Source organism: Poecilia reticulata, linkage group LG20, assembly GCF_000633615.1.
Source record: "Poecilia reticulata strain Guanapo linkage group LG20, Guppy_female_1.0+MT, whole genome shotgun sequence".
Lineage (NCBI taxonomy): Eukaryota > Metazoa > Chordata > Actinopteri > Cyprinodontiformes > Poeciliidae > Poecilia > Poecilia reticulata.
In genome coordinates this window covers 12,632,364-12,655,129 of record NC_024350.1, presented here as the reverse complement: position 1 = coordinate 12,655,129, position 22,766 = coordinate 12,632,364, and the positions used below count along the sequence as shown (strand labels likewise).

Genomic DNA, 22,766 nt, shown 5'->3' with positions numbered 1-22,766 from the left:
ATTATGAGTGTCCATTGGATACTTCCAGGAAAGTCTTACGCCTTCATAGATAAAGACGCTGGCTTGTTTTGAGGTACATACATCATGGATGCCTAGACAGTAAAAGTGCCCATGAGTATTTCAAAAAGCATGAAGATAAAACCTTTTAGTAATAATGTGGAAAAACTAAAAAGGACATTTGCCTGAAAATTGCCATTCAAAAAATGGACACTGACATTAAAAGGAACACAGATTCCAGGACAAAAGTTTTAAAATTGCTTTCAAAGAGTAATAAAAAAAAAAAAAAAAAAACCTGGACAAGCCTTTTTGTTCTTCTCCCAGAGATATTGTTCATGTAGAATAACTTTACAACAAACTTACACGCTGTGGTTGACTCGGTGCTTGTAGTCAAAATACAGCAAAGAAAACACCAGGGGCCGTCTGCTTGACTGAAATTGGGGCTTGTTAAAGTCTGACCTTCCCAAACAACAACAAATCAGCACTCTGTTGACTTCCCCCTGGGTTAAGCTGTGGTTAATACGGACCGGACAACCGTTTTCAGCGGGACAATCAGTGGCCCCTCATGTTATTAATGATATAAACAGGCAGACGGGAGGAGAGATTGATGAGACAAAAAAAAAAACTTTATTTCAAAAAGAACCAACAAAATATAACGCGTAAAGGAGATCTCTCGGTTGTGCTGTTAGGGCCTCGTAAAGAGGACGTTTCCATTCTATTTTTGGTGACTGGACCTTCCCTCTTTGCGAATAGCAGTCCTCAGTTGTATCTCACTGTCTGGTAGTCCAGTGCCACCCCCTAAGGTGCAGGGAATTACCCTGTCTAGCACCCCTTCTCTATATTTAGGCCATTTAAGGTTGCATGGTTTAAAAGGGAAAGTCAAAAGATGCCATTCTTTATGAATGTCTGAGCTTATGAATAGGGTCGCAGTGCCTCTTCCTCCATCCCCTCGGGAGTTCACCTTTTCAAATATAACAAATGCCTCAATTAAAATCCCCTTCAAACACCGTGCTTATTTTTTGATAACAATTGCCCACTGCCTCCCTTTTGTCCCCTTCGTTTTCTCTTCCGTTTTATTTCCTTTCTCTAAGGAGGGCTGATGTAAAGGGGCACGCAGGCCAGACGATATTTCCGTGCAGCGAGAACAGAGGGAGACGGAAAGAGATGGAGATAAACTTGGAGAAGAAGAGGGAGCGAGAGAAAGAGGGGAAAGAGCAAGCAAGAGAGGAGAGTGTTTTTCTTTTGTGACCGAAGGAGGGATGTGAGGCCTAGAATGATGTGAGCCAGCAGATGGCAGGGTAACAACAGTAATATAGCTACTTTTGCTGTGTCTGTCTGCAGTCAGATTGCAGGTCTGCGGGGAATCCTTGGTGTGTGCACAGACAAATGTGTTCAAATATTCCAAAACTTTAAGGTTTCACATATACATAAACATACATCATGTTAAAATGTACGCTGATTTACTAAGAGTTCAAGTAAATTTTAAACTATTTTTTAGTTTTTCTTCAACGTTTACGCATTTTTATTCAAAGATTGTTTTTTTTTTTTTTTTTTAGGAAAGTTTGACACCATTCAGATCTCAAAGGGGAAATTGAACTAATCCTGAATGATGAAATCTGATGTTTACATTAGCCCTGAGAAGCTGAGATGAATTAAGGCTTCAATTGAAGATGACTGGCATTCATAATGGTGGACTTAAAGATGGCAAACAACAGCAAACAAGTAAATCCAAACAACATGATCTCCCCTGGACATTATCAGCATGTGAAGCTCATGGTAGCGGAGCTGTCTGGCATTGTTTAGCTTAGCTTAGACTTGACTGGGTTCGATTAAGCTCCGGGGAGGAAACCAAAGGCAGACTTTTTCCATTCAGTAATATTGACTAATTAATAATTATGTCAGCCCCCCGCCCCTCTTCAGCTTTGGGTTGCACGCTGGTTTTGTGGGCATGATTGCAACCATGTTTTTTTTTCTTTTCTTTTTTTTTTCTTTTTCTCTTTTTGGATGAAAGCCTGCTCAGGAGTTCTGTTTACTGCATCTTAAAAAATGAGCCTCTCTGCATGCAAATGCACACAAGTAAATTAGACCAGAGCAAACGGTGGTTTACAGTACATGTTGCACAAAAAGAGCTGCAGAGAGCAGGAAACAGGATCTCTGTTTGAAACTAACAAGCCAACTTGTTGTGGAGTCGAGTGTGGTTTTTATCCGGAGCTCCAGCTGTTTTGTATAGGAGCATTTATGCCACTCCTAACATTTTATCTGTCTGTCTTCATTGTGCCTGTCTCATCCCTACATGTTTTTTTTTTTTTATTCCCTCAGCCTTGGCCAGTAATGTATGATATCTGTATCTTGAGAGCCACACTAATATTATAGAGCACCCAGACATCCCCTTTTGCCTTTTGGGCTTTTTTTTTTTTTTTCTTTTGCCTTTGACTCTTCGAGTGTATCGTCAAGAGTGTCTCCTGACAATTTCCAAAATGCGATGTAATGGTTTGTTTATGATTATTTTCTGCAGCATTTGTCCCATTTTCACTGACTGATGCTTATGAAAGAGTACCCAGTTAAATTGGATGGAGAATTCCCAGATGATTGCGTCCCTCAAAGAACATAACCAAGAAAAGCCCGAGTAAATAAATCTCCTGGACTCCAATAAAATATGTAGTTCATCCCTATGAATCACAGAATATGGTGGGGGTTCATTTCTGACCATGCGGCGCTGGCTGCGGGCTCTGAAATTTTTCAGAGCAAATTATGTGATATACAGAGTGGGACAGTGGTTGTTAAACTCTGTTAGAGAAAACACATTATCACACGATTCATCTTAAGCAAAAATGACTTCGTAAAACCGTTTTGACAGCTTAACCAATGATTTATGTCTGGCTTCATGATATTTGTGTAATGCTATATTTATTTCTCCTTCCAGAAAACAGTTTATGGTCAACCATTAGTTTAAATTTAAATATCATTCAGTTTAGATTTTTGTCTTAAAAAAAAAATACATAAAAAAAAAATACATAAAAAGAGTTTCTCCTTCACTTTTTTTTGGCACACCAGTCACCTTCTCCAACAATTTCGGTCTAATACAATCTTCCAGAACCCAAGCAGCATTTTTTCCCCCTCCATTTCTTTCCACCTCGTCAGGTCGCAGTGCAGCAGACAAGTCGGAGCAAACCTCAAGTGAAGAGATGGTGAAAATGTTTGGGTGGCTCAACCCTTTCAAATTAAATGGATGGCATCCCAGGGAGGCCTATCAAAAATGATTAAAAAGGGTGGAAGACAGCGTGTGTGTGAAGTGTCAAGACGAGTCGGCACAGGCCAGCAGACCAGCAACGAGAGCCGGGAAGCTTATTAGCATTTCAGCGGATAGCGACCTGCCTAGCCCCGAGCGCTGATCTTAACACCGGTCTGTCCTAAACCACACCGCGCTCTGCCGCTCTCTTTCCTTCTGTGTGTGCAAAAAAAAAAACGTTTGTGTCAAGATGGAGGTTCACCAAAGTCAGGAATGTTTCTGTGTGTTACTGTCAAATTAGAGCTGCAGCCTGACAGATAGTGTTTGTATGCAGCATTCTGGGGAGTCTGTTGGATTCCAAATACTGTGCGAGTAAAAGCAAATGTCAGAGTTTGCTGTTATCAGTTCATGGCATTAGACTGGAGTATTAAAGCAGTGGCTTCCAACTTCCTGTTGGCGGAATTAAAATGAACTCAATCACACTTATATCCCTGTCACTCTACACTCAGATTGGGCCGGTCTGAGATTCTCACAGTACAATAATACTGATCAACAAGGTGAGGTTTCTCAGTATTCACACAAAAAGTGAGGCAAATTTAATCATATGCTCTTTGTATGAAATGGTTTTCATTTAAAGCGGAAAAGCAACAAGTAATCCTGTTAAAATAGCTTATTGATAGTTAAGGGTGTAATACCTTTTGTAATATTTATCCATTGTTATTTGATTTTAATAGACAGATCTAGGCAAAAACATAAGTGTATTTAGAACAAGTTTTCAGTATATTAAACATGATTGCTGTCTTTACAGTCAGCAGAAGCTGTCGGTCTTTTATGTGAGAGAAGCATCGACTATCTGAATTTTGTCCAGCTGACAGGCAGTGTGCAGCAACAGGTGGGTCAGGGGGAAGTGCTGTTACCTAGTGATCAGAGAAAATCCTTTCTGCATCTTAGTGGGAAAAAAAATCTTTAAACAGTATGGTTCATCAAAATGGTAACTTAAAAAAATAGAATAAATGAGTGAGCATTTAAATTTATCTGAATTTAATTGTATGATTTTTTTTTATGCCTGACTGTAACCTTTTAAATCTAATAATTTCTATGTGTTGATACTGGTACCCAATGTCTGGTTTTTATCTATCAAGTTCCACTATGCATTTTCTACATTTTACATTAGTCTGCTTATGTACATAGCAATTTTATGCACTTGTGAATTTTTACCAAAGTTTAGGCATTCCTTTGGTTTTACACTACAAGGATCTGGAACAAACATGCTGTGTGTTGGTTCCAGTGATATATTACAGTTAAATTGTAATTCAGTAATAACCTGTTGATTAAAAAAAAGCATAACATAGATAAAAAATTTTTTTTTTCTTTTTCCATCTTCTGTTTGTTATATTTGTTTAACCTTTTTTGGTACCAATTGGAGTATATGAAAACAGTTGAACATTAAATGGTAACATTTGTTCCAAAAAGTATTATGTTTGACAAGAGTATTAGGATAAATGCGAGCTTGGGTCTAAAAACAGTTTCCTACAGGTTTATGTTCAATGTTTGATTGTGGAACACAATGCGATACAAAAGCAACCCTTGAACAGAAAAATCCTTCACCACTATTTTTCTCCCCCTCCTCCTCCTCCTCCTCCTCTCTGTGTTTTGTCTTTGAAAAGTGTGCGAGCATCACAGTGGACCCGGACGCTTAATCGGTCACTGTGGCGGGCCATGTTGCGATATCAGGCATTTCATATGACTTTATTGACTCTGAGTTTTTATGCTCTTCTTCATCCTGACAGTATAAAGAATGGGCTGACGCCGTTTGGCCAAGATTGGAGGCCATTTTATGTCCTGGGCTGAGCAACGTGACTAATGGGAAGCCCTGCAGGACTTTCAGTGATATCACTCAAAACAAAGTTTGACATGGTGTGTGTGTGTGTATGAGAGAGAGTTATGTTTACTGTTAGACTTTAGGAGCCAATATTTAGCAACTTCATAAGGCACATTTCTTCTGCAAAGTTCCTTCTCAAGATTGTGTTTTCACAGAAATTAATTACTGCGAGTACAATAATGTGAGCTTCCATACAGCGGGTATCCTTTGTCCCCTGACAAGGTTTTCTCACTGAAGCGACCTTGGGATGATGAGCCCGGGTGCCTACCTTATAGCTCCCAGCTCTACTCAAGCCCCCACAGAGCATCTTAATGTCTGAAATTAAAGATAGGCTCTGCCTAATCTGTGTACAGTAGCTACCCTACCTTTGGCATGTGGTTGTTGCTAATTACTTTGAGCTGTTAAGGGAGACATATCTGGGGAGACTGGCAGGAGGGAGAGACCTACAAACCCAGTTTAAAAGAAGAATCTGATTTTCCCATTGCTCCCGCTGGCTTTGTTTGACCTGTTGGATATGCATTGTTCTGCAGCTACTGGTTCCAGGGTAGGGATTTACCTGTTGTTTGTGTTATGTTGGAAACAATGCCTTTAAAATTGTTTTCAATATTTCGTTGAACGTGTTTGCAAGCGTCACCGTCACACTGCACTGTGTGTTTTCTTTAAAAATGGGAAACAAGGTGTGAAAATTGGGAAGTCCAGTCTGCTTGGTGTGGTACAATGACGCCTTTGTTCCACAGTGCATGAACGGGACCCGAGCAAACACCGATCTGTCCCTTCAGCATGCGAACCTGATTCTGACGTTTGCGCAATTAGCTCTCAGTACTAGGTTTAAAACAAAGTGCCTACATTTATTAGATATCATATTTAAACAACCAAAACGATGATAAAAAAAATCTAAAACATTTTTGACTACAAAACTGAAGTGTGTTAATCAATTTGAAATCGCAAGTGAAGTGGCTGCAGCAAGGCACGGTGTTGATGTCGGGGATGTGGTTGAGCGTGCTCGCCGCCTGGTAAACTGCTCCATTTAACTCCCCTCCGACTCCCACTGGCTCATTGCTAAATAAGGATATCAATTAGGCTAAAGCACTCAGCAAAAGCTCCCAAGTCAACCATCAGCCGAGGCATGAATGGATCTTTTGGGATATTGACTGCAGCAGCAATAGGTTTGTAAGTGGGCTGACCAAGGGGTAATTAAAGCGGCATTATCATGTTACAGCATTTATGGTGCTTCTGAGGCTCTGTGCTGTTCATGCAGGCAGGGATGCTCGTATCAGCCACCGTAGCAACAAGTGCATAAGTAAAAAGTTAAGGAACTTTAAGTCTGTAAGAAGGTATTTTTGGTCATATTGTGAACGTGGCTTTTATGTTTAAGTCTGACAAAGTGTACATTGATGGTTGAAAAAAAAAAGTGTTTTAGTAACGATGAGCAATGTCATTACATGCAATGAAGAAAATCATCAGTGCCAAGCTCAAGGCTGCCCACTGTATGAGGTGGCCTTGATGTATGTGCAATTACAGCATAATTGCAGAGATAATTACTGTATGGGCAAGATTAATAACTTTATTAGCCAAAATGGTTCACTTTTAAAAGAGGGAAATGTATACGTTGGTCTAGTGGATCTAAATTTGCTGAAAGTCAATTAACAGGCTGATTTTGTGTCTCATTACTCACATATTTCACCTTGGAAAGGCACCTTGGAAAGCTTAATTTAAAATGTAAAAAAGGTCAGGATGTCCCTCGTACAATTAAGCCACAATCTGTGAAAAATTCTGTCATTGCAAAATAAATGGAAATGGGTCTAATTTGACCACTACAAAATTAGTCTCTAAAGTGCCAGAACAACTTCATGAAAAGACCAAAGAAATTACCAATAACATTTGTCTCATTTTTTTTCTACGTTATCTCTCATTTTGGTTTTAATTGTGCATTTTACAACACAAACTCTTTCTAAATCCTCATTTTTAAATATGCAGCAGTCGGTCTTTAAGCTCTGTTGAAACAATAAAAATGTTCCTCTTTAATTTAGTCAACCTAGTCATGCAGCACCAATGACAGGGCTATATTTGTCTTATCAAGACCTATTAACCATTTCCATTTTCTTATTAAATGTGTGCTCCACAATTTGTGATTTTTTTTTTTTTTTTCCCCATCATGATGTAATTATGATGTATCATTTCTCTCAAATAAAGGCTCTGTCTTCGCTTGGTGTTAATTTGAACATGTGAACTTTATACTTTGAACTAATTGGTTGCTGTCGAAATCCCCTGAATGTGAGTAATTCGATCAGGTATTCCATAACCATTGTACAATTTAATTTGAGTAATTTAATTGGATTTGACTGCTCATTTCTGGGCCACTCTCCACTCAGTATCCAAGAACCGGAGAGGTATCCTCAGGCAAATGCACGCTAACTGCCACCAGTTCCTCACACCAACACAGTTCGGGCCGTCCCATAAGAAGGCTTTGCTCGATAAGGCCAGAGACATCATTTGTGATTTGAGGAATAAATACCTTCTCCAACTTCTCTTCACTGATTAAATGTATTAATAAAGCACGCTGTTGCATTTTTTTCTTCCCTATAGAGGAAGAGCAATATCCATTAGTCCAAAACAGAGTTGCACTTTTGCTACCACAAACTGTTACGAGGTCAAGAACACAAATGTAATTTGGAGTCTTTTGACCATTTTTTGTTAAAACATCTGACATGGTTCCCTGTTGTATAAGGTGATGTTAAATAGTTGTAAGATGTTTAATAAGGGGCTGCACAGTGGCGCAGTTGGTAGAGCTGTTGCCTTGCAGCAAGAAGGTTCTGGGCTCGATTCCCGGCCTGGGGTCCCTCTGCATGGAGTTTGCATGTTCTCCCTGTGCGTGCGTGGGTTTTCTCCGGGTACTCCKGTTTCCTCCCACAGTCCAAAAACATGACTGTTAGGTTAATTGGCCTCTCCAAATTGCCCCGAGGTGTGAGTGTGTGTGTGCATGGTTGTGTTTCCTGTGTGTCTCTGTGTTGCCCTGCGACAGACTGGCGACCTGTCCAGGGTGTACCCCGCCTCTCGCCCGAAACACTTGCTGGAGATAGGCACCAGCACCCCTCCCGACCCCATTGAGGGAAAAAGGGTGCAAGAAAATGGATGGATGGATGGATGTTTAATAAGTCAAAAATGTTTGTTGTATTATTTTTCCTGGTGTGAAATTGTCAGCTAACTTCATTTAAGTATTCAGGCAATTCATGAGCACAGGCATGAATTATTTTTAAACCGACGTTTCAATGTAGAAAGGGCATTCATAGTTTCCAATTTCATCCAAGTCAGTTCTTGTACATCTAAGCTAGAGATGGACACCTGAAGGCTGGTGCAGAGCCATAACCTCTTATGAAGCCTATTTTTAATTGGAAGAGTTGGAAAATTATTTGCCTAAGTACCTCTTCCAGCAATCCACACATATGTTGATGAAGACGAGCATTTTTTTAAACTTGGTGAAGCAGAGCTCAAAATATCGCAAGTGTGAAATTGTGTCTAGGAAACTCTCTAAATCTAAATAATATGGGGAACCTATGGAAAATGGTTTTTAAAAAACTGGTGAAAAATAGAGCTGAAGGTGCAAAATAGTCATGATGTTCAAGGAGAGCATGCCCTTTACATAATGTAGATGTAAAGATAAAAAAACCTCTGAAACATATTGAAAGTTTCTGATCTAAACTTTTGGCGACATTTTCTAAGTTTAGGGATTCCTAAATAAAGATAAAAAAAAGTTTGAATACTACCATGACATTAGTATGTGAACATTTTGCTCCATATAGTTTGATGACATTTGTGATTTTTTTTTTCAAGCCACATTGTGTGTGGTTGCTTAAAAAATTACAATCTACTAGGATTAAATAATTGTTTCTGGTTAAAACACAATGACTACTATGCAATACCTTTCCACTCCTCTAATCTGTTTGCATGCATACATCATGAGTGGTTGGGCATCGTGAAATTTATGTTCCCTCATTTAATCCACTTAGGCCCTGTTTAATATTTACACCAGCACAGGCTTTTCAGTTATCACGTATAACAGGTAGTAGGGAAGTTGCTCTGTGTACACAAGCTATATTTTTCTCTGTTATGCACTAAAACAGAGGAATTGCCCCTTAGATATTACATTAATGTAAGCATGTGCCACCCATTAGTATTACTGGTAGCTGTGGCCTTGAGACATGGTGGCGACAGAGAGAGAGGGAGAAGAAAAAAAAAGCAGCGGCAACATCCTTCTTCGGTACTCCGCTGCTGTGCCCAAACGGTGCGACGATAGAGCAGAGAAAAAGGGAGCAAATGAAAAGGAGAGGGAGATGAACGCTGGAAAGAGAGAGAGAGAGAGATTAAGTGCACTAAGGAGGAGAGAGAACCACAGAGTGGAGATTGTGAGTGAGCGATGCCTATAGGCAACGCCGGCTCAGTCTTGCTCGGGTCCTCGTAGTTCCAGAGACAGGGATGACTCTGCCACTCTGCATCACTCTTATGTAGTATTCATAGCAGCAGGTCCCTCTAACACAATTTGTGACCTCCAACCCAGCTGAGGAACATTGGGAGTTTAACAATGGGCGACTTCTCGGGGAGTGAGTGCACCGAGACTACGGTGAGAAACTTCCCTGTCTATTATTTCTCCTTTTATATATTGTGGGGAATGTGTCTTTTCTGGGAATTCTGCAATAAAATGACTGTTATTTATCATTACCAACCTCTTTATCATTTAGTCAATAAAAGGCCTCTCACTTTCTCTCTCTCCTTCGCTCCATCGCGGTCCGGGAGTCAGATATCTGTATTAGTCCCCCCCTGCCTCAGGGCGAGCTGTGTCAAAAGCTAAATCATGATCAGCTATGGCTTTCTGGCTAAATTGTGTATGAAGGCCCCGGGCAGAAAAGGTGCACATGCTCATTATTGGAGACACAGAGAAAAAGAGAGTGAAGTTTGCACACATGCACTAAGGGACACACACAAACAAAAGTAGGAGGGATCGCTCCTTACACTTGGTAAGAGTACCTCGGTCATTAGGATCCATGTAAAAAAGTTCAAGTAACAACTTCAAATGCATGTACTGTTTAGGGCTCCATAATCTAAGAGAAGCACACAGTATCCATTCTGAATGCTGCTATTGGGATGAATAAGGGAATTTTAATCTCATCTCATCGTTTATCCTGCGTCGCTCACAGCATTGTGTGTACTTGTGCAACAAAAAAGACTGTTTGAGGTGTTGAAGACTCATCTCAATGTAAATATGCATTGTAATATGATGCACGACACTCGGCTGAACTTTCAGTTCAGAGTAATCGTCTTTGCTATTGACATTGCATGCATTCTTATTGGCATCGCAATAAGAATGCATGTGAATATTATGCATTCATAGCATCGCATGTCCTATTTTCGTCAGTCTAAATCAATAAAGAAGGTGCATTACATGATTAATTGTTCTTCAAGCAAAACAGTTCTAACAAAACAAAAGCCTCGAGTTTGATGCACTTGACATGTAACTTGTTTTGAAGTTAACAAAGGAGCATTTTTGGCTGTACTGGCATTCACTGTATTAGTGCAATACACAATACGCTCCAGAAAGAAAATGTCAAAGGACTAAACAGATGAGATCCACGCAGAAAGCTGTGGATGCAAGAAAGGCATGTGGGACAAAAGGGACATTAGTCAGCCACACAGTATATGACCTCAGCAAGGATGGGCTATAGCTAAAGGTTGATGACAGCCAGAAGATGGAAGCAGTGGAAGTTACTCAGGAAGGCCTTAATCTGTCTGCCCACAACTGCTCCTTTAAATGCTCACAAAGTTTCAGTTGAAAGAAGAAAATAAAGTTTTGATTAAAAAAAGCTATTGATAAAATTCACAATTTCTCTGTTCGGACCTTGTAGACTGAAGATTACCAAGTACTGGGCCAGGCCTTGGGAATACCACGCTGAGAGCTGAACTACTAGGATCTCCATAGTAATCGGTGTCACTCCAACATACAGGTTAGTTTATAATGGACTCCAGGATCCATTACCACAGCAGAGCTGCACCAAAATCATCTACAGAAACTGTGACTGTAATTATCAGAAAGTTAATGCTGTCGCCAATGAGTTGTTTTTTAAGATTCTGTCAATACAAAGAAAGGGAAGAGACTTTGAGTAGGGAGACAGCTGTAGATGTTTGATTCTTTACCAGATATTTGTTTTTTTTCCATACTTAGTTCACATTTCATTATTTCTGTTTCAAAATATTTGTGATCGAGAATCACAAGAGGAACCACAAGGCCATTGAGCATCCAAAGAGCCTTTATATAGCATTTTAAAACAATTTCATGGTTAAAAATAATGAATCCATATTAAAAAGTTTATTTTTTTAAAGATTCATTCTACTGAGATTTCTGTCCTAATTTCAGTTTTTTTTTTTTTTTTTTACTAAAATTCTCCACCCTGATTGCCTCTCTGTATTTCATACGCAGTAGCATTCGCTAGCTAGCAAAGCACAGAGGACTTGGTCTCCCCTTTAGGACATTATCACCTTGTCCAGTCCTCTGGAGGGCCGTGCTGTCCCCAGTGCAGCGGTTCCTGCTAGCGCTAATTAATTAAGAGGGCAGGTTGGCTGCAGCGGAGAATGGGCCCAGAGCCTTTTCGTCTAGCAGAAAACACAGACAAAATGCCTAGAGACCAATCACCTCCTCTCCCCGTGATGGAAACTACGCAGCATTCTGAAATCAGCAGAGATTTAAGAACAGGTGAATTAGCAGGGGTAGCTTGCGCTAGCTTTTTTTTTTTTGTCGTACTTTTACATTTCTCCTAAACTCATTATCGGTCTTTGTTGTTATTTGATCAAATTGACACAATTGTACATTGCAATTTATTCATTGCACAAAACAAAACTTGCCTCTGATATATAGATTTTACTCTTATGTAGACCGAGTTGTAAACTATATTAGAATACACCACTTAACACCAGCGCAAGGCCCTACATCATAACATTTGCACAGTGTTCTTGTACAAGATGGAAATACAGTGTCGGAGGGAGATAGAGCCGGGAAGCAAGTGGGGGAAATAATACAACCACATTTAATGAAAGGTTAAATTTTCATTTACTCACTATTGACTGAGCTGAAAGGGCCATTATTTATTGTATTGGCATGATGTGGCCCATTAGTGCTGTATTGGAATTGGTTTGGCTCCTTTCTCTCCCCCCTTTCTCACTGACTCTGTGTTGCTCAGCGTTGTGAGATCGCTTCAAGCTAAAGTGTGAGAAAAGACCTGTTTGTGTTTGTGTGTGTGTGTGTGTGTGTGCGCGTGTGTTTTTCCACGTGTGTGTTGGAGAGGCAGACGGAGGCCGATGTGAGCTCAAACTTTCCCCGCTGAATTCCATCTGTTTATTTATCCGCCGTCTGCGTCCTCAGATATTGCTCGGTGATTCGGGCATCGATCTGTTGTTCTCGCGATCTTACTGACTCATCAATGACAATCTAATTCCGTTTATCGCATTTTATCGCCCGCTGTCTCTGGAAAGTGACAAGACACATTGCGGCCGCGCGTAACCTAATAAAGGACCGCTCTGCTCAATCCAGATTAAGTCACGAGACGGCCTGGTTCCTCAAACACACAACGCATTCATTTAGGGCGGCCGCCTAATTGGGGTTGCCGCAGACAAGCCGAGAGGTGCAGAGGCTTTCAGATCCTAGTCATCTTTCTTAAGACCAATTATTCATTCGTTTATTAGCATCCCAGTGCACACCGCACACAGAAGTGCAATAATGAGGGGAAATCTACATAATTCCATGCTTAACAAAAGTACCCCGAGGCCAAACTGCACTCAAGTATTCAAACAAAAGATCAGGTCAGTGGTTTTGAGGTTAATAAAGGTAGAAACCTCTTGCTTGTTTCTAATTCTTCCTCAGAATGAAAACAAAACAACAAAAAAACATGATCAAGATTGTTTTTTTTTTTCTTTTTACAATTGCTATATTTCATTTAATATTTGCAGTTTATTGGAAAAAATTTGTTCTGTATTGGTGCTTTTTTCCCCTTACTGGATTCTTTTTAGTGACCAATAGTTAAAGTTTTCTTATAAAATAAAAAAATGTATTTTATTTCAAGATTTTCTTTTCTCCATTATTATTATTCAAAACTTTTTTCAGCTTCTGCTTCTTTAAAATACAGTTTACAAAGAAAATGTGACGTTACTGGAATTTTAGGATTCAATCTGGCCACCTAGACATATTTTCAACGTCACACATACACAAAAAGAGCCACATTTTCAGAGCGGTAGAGATCAGTGCCCCGTGAGCAGCGATGCCACTGCGAGCGCCATCTGGCTATCTGAGGTCAAGCTTACTGCTCTGATAGTTGTGACCCGATATGGTGCAAATTGGTGGACTTTTTAAAAAAAAATTATTATTATTTTCTGCATCACTGGTGGCGACATAAGAAAGTAAACCTCACTGGTGAATTACAGCATACATCATACTTGCTCTTCAAATTTTATGACCCTTCCACCCGGTTTCTTCCCTCCTTTTTATTTTTTCTCTTTTCCCCCCTCAGTGCTACATATACAGCGTGGCGCTTTACTGGCTTGTTTTCTGTCTGTTGGCACGCTGTGCCAGCATCCGACACCAGCTCCCTGCCACTTTCACAGGCTGTAAACATCTGGGGAAGGCCTTTCATCTGGTCAATGTGGTAAGGGGACCCAGGGGCTCTGGAAGAGCGCCACGATAAAAACAGGGTTCCACACTTGGTTAAGCAAGCTGAAGCCGGCCACTGTGACAAGCTGTGTTTAAAAAAAAGAGGCAAATGGGAGAAAAAATTTTTTACAGGCTAACACCACAAATTAATAGTTTCCTTCAGAAGGAACACTCGGTTTAGAGTAGGCTCATTAATTTGACATTTAAAATGGCAAGTTACCAAAAAAAAGGGCTAGGGGAACTCAAATACACATTACTGCACACATGTGGCTGAATAATAAACCAAAACATAATTTTTATTTTCAAAGAAATCTGATCAGACGAAACGTAAACTCCAAACTTTCCTACGACTATAAAATTAAGAAAAAATAAATAGATAAATATCACGGTTAAACCACACCAGACTAATTGTGCTTTTCTTGCTTTTTCTGGAATTTTGAGCTCGGATTTGGAAATGACATCACATCCGAGGTGAATGGGTTCTCATCGCGAGCTGGAAAACTTGAGAAATTTACAAGTTGCTGGTGGTGCTAAATGCTATTAGAAATATAAAAAGAGGTTGCAATGTATTTTTCTCCAGCTGCACAGCACATCAAATGCAAACGGTTTAGTACAATTATCCGAAGTACCAGTGAAACATTTATAGCTGCAGCTTCTTCTGTGGATGTTGTTCTGCTTACTTGGAAAGTTTTATCCTTTTTTTTAAATTCTGATTATTACCTCTGATTTGATTGGTTTTTCATTTTGAATTTTATTTTTCAACGTTATAATTGGTTCTTAGTGTTCTGTATGGCACTTCATAACAAAATATATAGACTAAAACTAAATACACAAGTCGACTTGGACATCGAACTAGGACAAAAACAACCCGCCAGTGAAATTCAAAAACTATCATAGCTGAAGGTTTTATTTTGTAAGTTTAGATTTTTCTCGTGCTCACTGTGTTCTTGAGTTCACATTTGAAGTTTCATTGTGACAAAGTGAGACAGATTTCAGATTTAATTTTCAAGAATCTTAACTTCTGTTGGGCAAAGTACCTGTGTTAGTGTGGATAGAGTCCTAGATTGCAACATGGAACAAATAAGAAATTACAATCAACAAAAGTGGCACGGATCACACGCCGCAAAGCCTCTGGCCTCTTGCTTCTACCTTCCTCGTAAATCTCCAGCAGCAAAGTGTCAATCAGCGCCGGCGTCTTCATGAGAGATTTCATAATTCATCTATCCATATATAGAGTCGTATGGATAGCGGTATGTCTACAGTGTGTTTTATCTTATTGAAAGGGCGAGTGATTTTCTTTCAGCGCTGTGTCACGGTGGAGATGGACTGCAGTTCAACAACATTAATATTTAAGGAACCTCAGCAACTCCCTTCACCCTTATACATTATTTGGGCACTTTGTGACACTCACAGATTGCTGTCCCTCGGTGACACAAGCGGCATCCAAAGCTCAGCTCTCAGAGCCACAATACTCGTGTGTGACAACTGGGAGTGCAGGTATCTGTTCTCTGCGAAGGAAGCCGTTTGATGAGCCTTTGATATGTCGAGCGCGGCTGGTTGCAGACACAAGATAAAAGCAAGTGTAAAATCAGAAACTGAGCTTTAAGGAATATGACTTCATGAAATTGTGAATGTTTAATCATCCTTTTCAACTCGGTAACAGTGACATAAAAGACCCTTTTTTATATATATAATGGTAATCTCAATCTTTGAATAGATCTGGCTGATTTTCATTCCCAGCTTTGATTATTGATTTCAGTCGATTCCAACTTCTCTTCAAGAACAAAATCATGTTTTATAAGAAAAGCAGTTAAAGCAGCTTTATCAATTATTTCAAGAATTATTTACATTAGGAGTATATCAGAATGTTACTAATATTTTAAAGACAATTATTACATTTTAAACTTACGGCAGGATCACCGACTCATGTAGCTAGCATTCATAAACATCAGCTTCTGTGTGTAATCGCTTACCGTGACATCAAGCTGAGTATGTAGGAGCAAGTTAATCGGTTATATGGGGCAAAACATCTAACAACAAAAAAGATTGGGGTGGAGTCAAAGGATGAGATGAGTACAACATCTCAAGAGGAAATTGTGGATCAAAGAGGAAAGGTCACATCTGTATTTTGGATATTTAGAACAAAAAAACAAAACAAATCAGTAATCATCAATAATAACTGATATTAAAGGATTATATTGTGATAATTTTTTTAGGAGTATCACCCAGCACTAGCACTAAGTAATTGCCGTGGCCTTGTGGATATGGATATAAAACTTATGTTTCAGAGGCTTCGTTTTTCTTAGAGATGACGTTTCCAAAGCATTTTGCTGAAAGAGAAAACTGATTCAATAGAAAGCACAAACAATACAGATGGAAAGTCGATGCAAGAGTTTGATGCTCCTTTATCTTCTTTTGTTTTTCTTTCCTTGCATGGTGATAATTTCACAGACTTGAGGGAATGTGGACTTTCTGCCACTGCTGACATGGCACATACGCCCCTCTTCCACCTCTTCACGTCCGTGTCCAGTTTCTGGGGCTTGTAATGCATCCCTACACCCCGTCGATATTGTTAATATTGTGCTGACCCGGAGCAGTTATGTGCTGCAGAACATTATATCCTCATCTAGGTGGCGTGGCGACTGTAAAGAACACTGTTTGTCATGAAACATGGCTCGGCTTATGCTCCGTAGCCGCACACCCGGGCGCCCACGATGCTCGTTCATCAAGCGCCGGCCTTGTCGTTGGCTTTATTGAGAGCAAAAACAAAGGGTTGAGCTGTTTGGAATCATTATTTTTTTCTCAAGACAATTTTTCAGAATAGCACCAAAAGCTTTCCTTTTGGGCCTTAGAGGTGGCCGAGGAGGAGACAGCGAGCGATAAAATTGATGAATGGCAGATTGATGGATTTCAGTCCTTCACCGAGGAGAAAAATAAGAACGATGCACATGACATTCTTTTTCTACTTTTTTTTTTTTTTTTTTTTTTCAAAATTTGAGAGTTTGGGGAAGTAACTTGTGATTGATGAAGATGCTTGTCTATTCACTTTAATGCATGACTTTTTTATTAATGAAGTGGGGAAGGAACTTATGATTAAAATCAGCAGATTTTCTGTTTGAACGGCCAGGGCCAGTAACTGGTAAAAAAAAATAAATAAAATAATCTAAACAGTGAACGCAGCACAATAATTGCCACAGATTGTACAGACAACATTGTTCTTTATGGAGAAGGACTCAGTTTTTCCTTTTTTCCGGTATCTGAGGTGTTTCAGTATAACATTAAAGATATACGGAGTTTTTTTTTTTAAAGAAGAAACCATTTCATACAGCATGTTGAGACAGCTATGTTTTATTCAGGCTGCAAGAGAGAGTGCAGTGTCAGTAGATAACAGGAAGGGACAATGCAGTACCGCAAAGTTGCTAGGATTTATGCCTAAATTACTCCAAAGATATCTGACCTATAAATCTCCACTTATGTGTAATAGCTTACCTTAATCCCAATGGTAAGAGATTTCATATTTTGATAAAAAATTGTGTCATTCAGTGCTAAATCACATGTATGTAAATGCACTGTTTATGTCAACAACTAATATTTCTTAAGGTAAAGTGAGACCGACCACTGATCTTAACTTTAAAATTTCACAGATTGCAAATTCAGTAATCTGCAGTGACGTCCTGAAGCAAATTGGTGTATACCATACTTTTGTGACTTACAGAAGACTTTTCCAAATACTTCATGGATCTGAACAACACTGAGGTTAAGGACCCATTAGTGTGTAGATATCAGTATAACACGTGGGTATTAGCACATATGTATAAATGTTATGCTAATTAGAAATAAAAGGGATTAAAAATAAACCATGTAAAAAAAAAAAAAGAAGTGTGTTATTTCATGCTGCTTTTCAGTGCAACGCTATGTTTGGATAGTTAAGCTACGCAATCTCCTGACAAATATTGCCCACGCATATTTTTCAAATCAGTTTAATATAACAAATAGCACATGTAATCACAAAACCTTCATTTTCCCCTTTTGCATTCTTCATCCCAGTCAATGCCAGGCGTTAGACTTTAATAATGACCCATTAAACAATGTGTTTAGTAAATTGATCTGTGAAGAAACACACAATCACCAACAGCCACTAATGAGTTCCCATTTGTCTCAGTGAGCAGCAAGGAAGCATAATGAACAGCCTTCCATTCCTTTTCAGTCTTTTTTTTTTGTTTCACTCATTTATTTGCTTTTTCTCTCCCCCTCCCACCCTCATTTTACTTTTCACTTACAAGTCCCCAACATTTTTGTCTGAACTTTGTCTCGGTCCATACCTTCTGCTGCTCTCCTCTCCTCCCTCACGTCCTGTTCCTCCTAAAGGACACAGGTGACTGAACCCATGACTGTCCTCGGCCCAGAAGATGATACATAACAACTCGCCCCCAAATGACAAATCAGGCCGACACTGGGCCAAGAACAGGGATATTGATTTTTCAATGATTAATAAGTGGAAAATAATTGTGTTTCATTAAGATGGATGGTGTTTCATTTGGTGCTGTCTCCTTTTCTTCACTTCAACGCAAGGAAGGCAATCAAATCTGCCAGTGCTGCAACCCCGTTAGCCTGCTATGGCAACAAGGCCAGCCACATGTGTGTGTGTGTTGTTTTTTTTTTTTTTCTGTGTGTGAGTGTGTGTGTGTGCGTGTGTGTGTGTGTGTGTGTGTGCGCGAACAGATAGAGTACTGGGAATAAAGAGAGCAATGTGAAAAGGAGATGAGAGCCTTATCTCTCAACGGGGTACACATTTACTGGCAGCAATTTCAGGACAAAATATGCAGACCCCATAGAGAGATCACACACCGACCACAAGAACTCAACTTTTCATCCTGTGAATATTTCAACAACACTGATTATGTTTACATACATGGATATTTCCCCGCTGAATGCGATATTTCATCCTGGTTTCAGGTCAGCACATCGACTATCAGCAGAGTTGGTTTGAAGAGCCCTTCTTACCTCATGCTGTTATTATGGGAAACTGGAAACTGTACACCAGCGGTGGGGATGGCTGGCCAAGTGCTGGCACAAATGTGGTTCCTTAGAATCAAAAAGCTTCCCTTTAGACTCTAGTCACCATTTTGTGGTTATGGAGATCACAGAAGAGGAAGAGAAGCCAATTTCCTCGCTGATAGTAGCTTTAACATGCAGCAGAAGTCATTGCACTTGAAAAGCCACGCTCGGCGAGTGGGAAAACCTCTCCACTCCGTCTTACTTACAAAACCGAACTGATTACGACAAGTCTGTGCTTGGCGCGTAATTATGGGAGATGCGGCAAACTGCTAAGTGAAAGAAAAGTAGACGATATAGATTGAAGGAAATATTCGTGTTTCAAAACAGATTAACCTAACTTGTGTAGAGTCTTTGTTCCACTTCTACACTCCCTATCCACTAAAGGCACATTGTGAGAACAATGTTGTGCAGGTGATAGATTTACACTGGATCTGGGCCAAATGCTTGCAGAGTTTTGCTTGTGGCCTGTGACTGTGCCAACATTATTGTGGGCTGTGGAAGTGGAAATTAAAAACAAACATGAGAACTCAGAAAAGGACAGGATTCAGAATGATGTTGCACAATTTTTACAGTATTGCAGCAACATGAAACCGTACACACAACACTGCGTGTTACTAGACGATGATGAAGTAAAACTCTCCTGCAGGAAGAGCTGAAGTTTTATTTTCTGCCTCTGCCCATCACTACTGAAAAATGGGTTTTAATCTCAATGAGTTTTTGTTGTTGTGGATAAATATTGGATCCATACTCTATGTATGGGACAAAAATGGTCAACTCGCACCTTGTTAACATTGGTTAATTGGTCGTGTTATTAATTTTGATTTTAAAAATTTGTTTAATGTAGCAACGTATTTTACATATTAAGATTTATAAGATGTCTCAAAACAACAAAATCACCCCATCAGCCATTATACCACTGTATTACCTGTGAACATTAAGTTACTTTCCTCTTAATTCGCCTTGCAAATATGTCAATAGATCTCCTATATATCATTCCTCTTAGTGTGTTAAATGTCTTTCAAATGTCTTTTTTTTTATTTTTGTTGATGAGAAGATTAAGGCAGCGTTAAACCTACGGATTGCAGTTTTGTTGTGAATAGAAAACTTTCCGTTTGGCAAGACTGACACAACATTCCTATAATTCCTAAACTGCAACAACAGTTTTGTTTGTTTTTTTCATAATTCTTTCACTGTGTTTATAATTAAACATTTATTATCATAACCTCATCTCCAAATTTTAGGAGCATTTGAATTCCCTGCAAAATGCAGAATTCAAAGCTTGCAAAAAAAAGTAACAAGAGTCAAAACTATGCAACATTTAACTTTGAATGGGCTGATGTTATGAAAATTATATCGACTTGTTCCCTTTAAGATTAAAGAAAAAAAAAGTGTTGATTTCCTGCTTTTGGCCCCAACTGATTGTGGAGAGATCGGTTCAGAACACACAGGAACGCGTTTTACTGCCGACGCGTGAACGCACGAGCCGCCCACTTGACGATTTCTCACAATGCGTCAGAAAACATAACCCTCATAACGTTCGATGTGAAAGTCTTTACTTATTAGCAGAAGGGAGAAAATCAACATCACAAGATCATTTGCGATGCAGGCTAAGCTAACTCTAGTGTGCAAATGCATTTGCTCATATGTGAAGACTGCAGTGCAAAGACATTTTTATTGTTTTTCCGTTGACTGAGTGTCCCCTGAATAAAGTGTTACAGCATTGCACTGAGGGATAATGCTGCACAAGAGAGGGCCTTGTTCTGGTGGTGGGGGGTGGTTGGGTGTGGGAGTGGGGGGTGAGTGGGGTAGCAGCAGCCAGGTCTTCCATCCCAGCATCCCTGTGTATCACTTTAATGTTCACATAATGACATCCCCTCCAAGTTTGTGTCATGGGCCATCAACAATCATAATTGTAAAGTGATTCATTGAGTGATGTTGTCAACAGTGCTACTGTCAAGAGAAACTGATACCAGCAAAAGAGAATAGGGCACTCTAATGAATATATCAATAACCAGTGACAGGTGAAAGAGTGCTCCTGACGAAATTTCAAATAAGCACTAACACCTCTCCAGGATGCCTTCATTTATTTTCCTGTGGCACACCCTGTCATGGTGAACAAGTAAATAACACAATTAAAAGCAAAAAAGACGGTGCATAAATCAATCACAGACAATCCATTTGTTTCCTAAATTTTTGAATTCATTCATTCTATTTGTTAACAAAACGCAAGATAGAAAGTTTTTGTCTTGTTTTATGTGTTCACTGCTTATTACTGACACATTTCTCCCTCCATTGGTCGCAGTCTTCAATAAACCATTGAGGTGTTCAGAGTCTTGCTGCTTTTTACTATGATCAGACGTAGCCGTGTTGTAATCTGTATGGTTTGCCATGTCCTGCATGTTTCTTTGCTACAGTTTTGTCCTTAAAAAAATGAGGGAAGCAACCTGCGTTGTCCATTTTATTTTAATTTCTTTCAGCCAGAGATGCACCAGTTTATCAGCGAGACACTGAAATCGGCCAATTTCGCCCTAATTGGTTCTAATTGGTGGTCAGCAGGTCACTAAGAAAATCTTCATACTTTTTCTACTCATTAAATACATCAAAACTATTAAACTTTTTCAACATTCTCGTGTATAAACGGATAAACCAACACCATGCTTGTTGAGGTGCCTTGATTTCATTCAAAACCTGGAACTTTGTAGACAATTGAATGCATCTCTGTTTATAAGACTCTAGATAATTCATTTCTAGATTTTAGATAAGACCCAAAGTTCTTGGCGTAGAATGCAAACAGCACCAAAATCAGTAATCAAAACCAGTTTTTATTTGACCCACTTTTAATTTTGAGTAATCCAATTCATGTTACTCCAGGTATTATAAAAATGTAGCTGATATAAATAAGCCAGGATGTCAGAGAAACTGTGACAAAGTCATTTACCTCAAATGTTAATTGCAAACTAACTTCAGTAAATAAAACCAAGCAACTGGAGTGTTTTATTCTAGTGTCATAAAACGACCAGAAAACTCAAGAAAACTGTGTGTTGGAAAGGGTGAAAAATATTAGGGAGTTTATTATGTGTTTTTAATTTGAAGTCGATATACACAACTTTTAGAGTGGACTTTGATTCATTTGCATTACATCTGTATGATGTTGGACACTATCTTGAAGTGTAAAATGCATTTTATGTCACTTCCTCTCTTTTCCTATTAAATAAATAAAAAATATATTAAAAAAGGAGTCGGAATTCTGCAAAAAAGTAAGTTTTTGTTTTACTCCAAACTACACTTAAAACTGTTTGTGGATCCTTTTAAAAGAAAAAAAAAAAGGCATTCTACTCTCTCCTTTCATCTCTCAGAATAAATACTCCACATCTATGGTAAAATAAAGTAGGAACCATATGCAGAGAACTTATCTGATGTCTTCCGCTTTGAGTGAATGTTTGTGTTTGTCTTTGTGTCCACATATAATCACCTCCACACTTCACAGCGGAATACCGGCGATTCATCACCCAAATGAGGTCCAGTCGAGGCCGTGATCCATCACCCAGTGTCTGCTCTAACAGCGGAGGTAATGAGAACGGGACCAATGCAACATTGATGGGGCCTGGCTGGCGACGATGCACGGACAATGGCGCTGACGGGTGAAAGAGTGACCCTCTCGTCGAGGCGCTTGTTTCAGGTTGTGATTTAGAATTAGCCCATCGAGAATCATCGATGTTTGAAACATTCAGAATTCTCTGGGAAAATAAAAAAAAGAAAAATCAGCATGTTCATTTGGGTGTCCACGTGCGCGTTAAAGTGCAAGCAAATGTCCTTAAACACTCGTTTCCCACGTACACCTGTCCTCTGCACCCAGCCTTTGGAATAAAAAGCAGACCGAAATGCAATTAAAGGGGCACTGTGGTGCTCCA

The 22,766-nt window shown here is 39.4% G+C and overlaps 1 long non-coding RNA gene across 1 annotated transcript; it reads left to right on the top strand.

Annotated features, from left to right (window-relative positions):
- The first annotated feature begins 9,629 nt into the window (after positions 1–9,629).
- On the top strand, positions 9,630–22,547 carry LOC103482504 (uncharacterized). The gene is made up of 3 exons (XR_536482.1): positions 9,630–9,726; positions 11,006–11,104; positions 22,343–22,547. It is a non-coding gene; the product is annotated as an uncharacterized LOC103482504 (long non-coding RNA).
- Positions 22,548–22,766: the final 219 nt, after the last annotated feature.